The sequence below is a fragment of the Lactuca sativa genome, chromosome 8 (assembly GCF_002870075.4).
Source record: "Lactuca sativa cultivar Salinas chromosome 8, Lsat_Salinas_v11, whole genome shotgun sequence".
Taxonomy (NCBI): Eukaryota; Viridiplantae; Streptophyta; class Magnoliopsida; order Asterales; family Asteraceae; genus Lactuca; species Lactuca sativa.
The window spans coordinates 208,008,488-208,013,411 of NC_056630.2; the positions used below are offsets into that span (position 1 = coordinate 208,008,488).

Genomic DNA, 4,924 nt, shown 5'->3' on the forward strand with positions numbered 1-4,924 from the left:
ATTGAAATTCCGGATTGTCACATGTTCTCCTGTTAGCACTCCGATAGATCCTAGTCTCAAGCTTCTACCTAATAAAGGATCTCCAGTGTCTCAACATGAATATTCTAGGTCTATTGGTTGTCTAATTTATGCTATGATTAGTACTAGGCCCGATATAGCATATGTTCTGGGAAGGCTTAGTAGATATACTAGTAATCCTAGTTCACATCACTGGCAAACTGTGAGTAAAGTATTCAAGTACTTGAAAGGGACCATGAATTATGGTTTAACTTATAGTGGATATCCTTCTATTTTGGTAGGTTATTCAGATTCCAGTTGGATTAACAACTTAGAGGATCATTCCTCTATAATGGTTGGGTGTTTCATCTTAGAGGAGGTGTCATTTCTTGGGCATCTAAGAAACAGACTTGTATTACTAACTCAACCATGGAGTCTGAGTTTGTTGCATGGTCTGTTGCTGGTAAAGAAGTTAAGTGGCTAAGGAATTTGATTTACGAAATTTCATTATGGCCCAAACCGATATCTACCATTTCTATCAGATGTGATAGTGTTGCAACCTTGGCTAAGGCTTATAGTCAAGTGTATAATGGAAAGTCTAGACATTTAGGTGTTAGACATAACATGATTCGTCAGCTCATCATGACTGGTGTGATATCTGTGGAGTTTGTAAGAACTCAGTTGAATTTAGCTGATCATTTAACCAAAGGGTTAGCAAGAGATGTTGTCCACAAGGTTGCTGTAACGATGGGTTTAAAGTCCACATAAAATATTTTATGTTGAGATACCCAATTACCTTCTAATGTAATATTAGATGTTGAATTCAATGTGGAAAGCTTGATATTTGAAGATTGGAACACATTACAATCATCATCCCAAGGTATTTGTTCAGTACTGCAAGTTAAGGAGGTTGAAATTTTATTTCTTAATAGTTTTTTGAAAAATTGCATTTGCGGGTGCAAGAACAAAAGAACTACCTATATAAGCATGAAGTTTGGTTGCTTCAAGAAGTTAAGACATGACTTTGATATGCTTATTGAAGGATGGGACACAAGCTAGTAAAATATAGTGTCAAGTTAGAAATTAGGAGAATATAAACTGGTGTGTGTATTATCTTCATGTATTCACTTTGAATAGAAAGGGTTCAATCCTTAGTGACACCTGGATATTCGAATATTTGGATTGAGTAATATACTAATGTGAAATTCAATCGTCACGACATTTCATTTATGCATCAGTTTGTTTGTTTTTTTATGTTTTGCTTTAAGTTTAATTAGGATTACACTTAAATGGGGGAGGTTTGTTGGTGATTTAATATCACCAATATTACTTAAGTGTAATAGGATTAAATTTGTTGACCAAAAGTGATCTTGATGAATACTAAACAAGTTAGAATGGTGTAGGAGTACACACATGTTCAAGTTTTTCAAGATTCAAGGTACACTATTATTTGTGGGCGAAGCCCCTAAACGAACAGGGGTCCGGGGGCAGCGCCCCCGGGAGCGGGGTCCAAGGGGCGGCAGCTCCTTGCTGGGGTCGCCCCTTATCCAAATACCCATTTTTATGCTTGTTTTTATGGTTTATGACAGTTTGAAACTGTCATATGACAGTTTGAAACTGTCATATGACAGTTCTCAGACAAAGATCATAAATCCGTTTTTTGGTCATTTTTCTGGTACATCTTGAACAACATTTTCATAGACATTCTCTGATTCCATAGCTCTGAATTTCATCAAATTGAGTGTTTGATTTGCACCATTGAAATACTTCCATTTGATAGTGAATCACGACTTTCAGAGAATCCAAACAATCTGATCATCCCCTATTTCTAACATCAATCAAATTTAAAATTAAATTAAATGACATTTGTCACCATTTAAAATAAATAGAACGATATATAATTTTCCATAATTGCCTTTTGTTTTATTTTTCTTCCTATCTGTTTAAGATGATGACAAGTGTATAAATTTATAACCCAATCAAATTTAAATTAAATTAAATAACACTTGTCACCATCTAAAATAAGTAGAAAAATATATATAATTTCTCACAATTGCGTCAAACACAAATTTAAGATCAACCGCACATTTATAATGCATCATTGTATAAAAAAATTAAAACTATAAAGAACAAAAGCAAACAAGTAAACTATTGAGTATAATAGAGATTTCATATGGCACAAGAAGATTTATAATGTAACCTTTTTATTAATTGCAGCAACGGTACACACTACACACGATTATTTCTTACATATTTATACTACTTAATTATAAATGTTAAACAACACGACCATTCAGACTCCATGTACTAACAGTTTTAGCTTATAGTTTAACACTTCCCTTTAAGGTAAACACACTCCATTTCAAGTTTACCCTTTAACTGATTGAAAGTCTCCACTTGTAATGCCTTATTTGTCATATAAAAAGTTTTTTAATAATAAAAAAAAAAAAAAAAAAAAAAAAAAAAAAAAAAAAAAACACTAACGGAAAGAGCCAAAACGAACTTAATAATGAAGCACGACAATATTATATTCAATAGTAGATGACGACTCATTACGAAAAGTGGCAATACCACGTGCTAGTCGGAAAACGCCAGTACCACCAACAACAGACATTTCCCGAAACTGATTCCTGATAGGATTTGTCCCAAAAACCTGTAGAGTGCTACCATTGAACTTCCCTTGTGTAAACACAAAGTTCATGTTCATAAGAAACCCCGGTTGTTCCAAAGACGCTGAACCAGAAAACCCTTGGCCCTTACCAATCATCATGGACCGTGGGTCCCGCTCAACAGTCATAGGTTGGTCAAACATGAAGGTTAGGCCAAACCCGGTGATGCTGGCCCTTCAGAAACGCTTTGAACCAATGGGAATGCTATCAGAATTGCGCATAGCATGAACATCACGTGCTCTTGCTTCATTTTATATCAGAAATCTCAACCCTAAACAATAAAGATTCAAAAATTTAGGGACTTGATTCTTTTTTTCTAAAAATGCAAGAAGTTTGGGATTGAAGAAGGAGATTTGGAGTTAAAAGTGGGGTCTTTGAAACTTGTTTAACCCTGGTCTCCGTGAAAGAAACTTATTTACTTATAGAAGCAAGTGGAGGGTAGAATTCATACTGTTGCATCACCATTGTTGAATTCTATTAGTTTCTTTTTAAAAGAGGCGTTATAGTTTGAATATTTACAGTTTTGTTTGAGGAAATGTGGGGAGTAGTTGTATATTTTAGAATGTGTTACGTGGGAGAAAAGAATCTATCTAGATGTAAATTAAAGGAGGAGATTTTAACTTTTAAGTATTCTTTTTTACTTCCTTCTATAGTTCTATTCCATCTTTAAATTATAGCGATGTATGGGTGGTTTCGATTGGTTAGTGGCCAAAACCTAATCATAGCCAAAACATTTGATTAATACATGTTATTAATTAACCAGCGATTAGTTCGTTTTCAGTTAGTGGTTTAATTATCGGTAGCTCAGAAGCAACAGAAAAATGTTATCATTAAAAATTAAAATCTAAAACAGAAAAAATGCTCAGCAAAACGTCTTCTGCTGTTCGGCTGCTGCGTAGATTTGATCTTTGGCGGCTTGTTTGACTTTTGACTTCTATATTTTGTCACCATAAAAACTGAAAAAAGAAAGAAGCCCTCATTTTGCTTTCGTATTTGGACTACGACAAATATAATTTTTGAAAGAGATTGTGAGCCCACAAGAGGAGGTTTTAACAAAAACGTCGCTGCTGAAAATGTATTTACCGGTATTTTAAATTTTGTTTATAATTAAAATAAAAAACCGCCCTGCGTCATTTTTTTTGTTTCAAATGTCGTATGTTTCTTTTACTCCAGGTTAGTTTTGTTACTTTTGTATATATATACCAAACTTTCTATATATTCTTTTTTACTTCATAGGTTTATAGGCTTTGTTATCTTCATGCGAATTTATGCTTTAATGATTTTTTTTTTCGTATATCAATTTCTTTTTTCTAGGATTTAGGTTTTGTATCAATGGAGTATATTTTATGATTTACAGTTAAAATGAGAGGAAAAAAGTCTCTAGACAATGCTACAAAATGGTATATACGCACATTAAAGAAGAAATAGAAGAAATTAATTTTCATTGAATTTGTAGGATTTAGGTTTTGTATCAATGGAGTATATTTTATGATTTAGAGTTAAAATGAGAGGAAAAAAATCTCTAGACAATGCTACAAAATGGTATATACGCACATTAAAGAAGAAATAGAGGAAATTAATTTTCTTTGAATTTGTAGGTACACAGATCATAATCAAAAGACATTTCCTTTTAATGCACTTATTTATATTAGTGATTGCACATACTCGATTTATGTTAAAGATGTTTGATTATGCAATATATGTTTTATTTTTTATTTGGTATCCTCACAATCATTGTTGTGCAATGAGTTAATTAGTCTAATTTACTTTTTATGAAACACATGTTTCCTAAATCCTGCTGAATGGCATTGTTACTCTACTAGAAAACAAGGGCATTACCTACGACACAATCCGTAGGTATAAGGCGAAACCTACGGATTAGCTACGGAAAATGGGTTGTAACATAAATGTCCGTGGGAAATTTTTATGTATGAATATGCGACGGATTAGCTACGGAATAGCTACGGCTTTTTCCGTAGGTAAGATACCTACGGAATAGCTACGGAAACAAATAATTACAAATTTCCTACAAATTACCTACGAGGTCCACTTTGACTGACATCGAATTTATTACCTATAAATTTCCTACGTCCATAAATCAGTAGTTGGTGTAGTGATGATCGTTGTCACCGGCCGGTGACAACAATAAAGTGGCGGTGGCCCGAGAGGAAAAAACCTTTTGAAAAAAAATTGCAATTAGTCATAAATACTTACAAAAATCGATATTAAAATCGAAAGAAATGAAGAAATAAGGAAGG

General features: G+C 33.3%; 1 pseudogene; it reads right to left on the minus strand.

Moving 5' to 3' along the window:
* Nucleotides 1-2,216: 2,216 nt before the first annotated feature.
* On the minus strand, nt 2,217-3,039 carry LOC128128088 (dirigent protein 22-like; annotated as a pseudogene).
* Nucleotides 3,040-4,924: the final 1,885 nt, after the last annotated feature.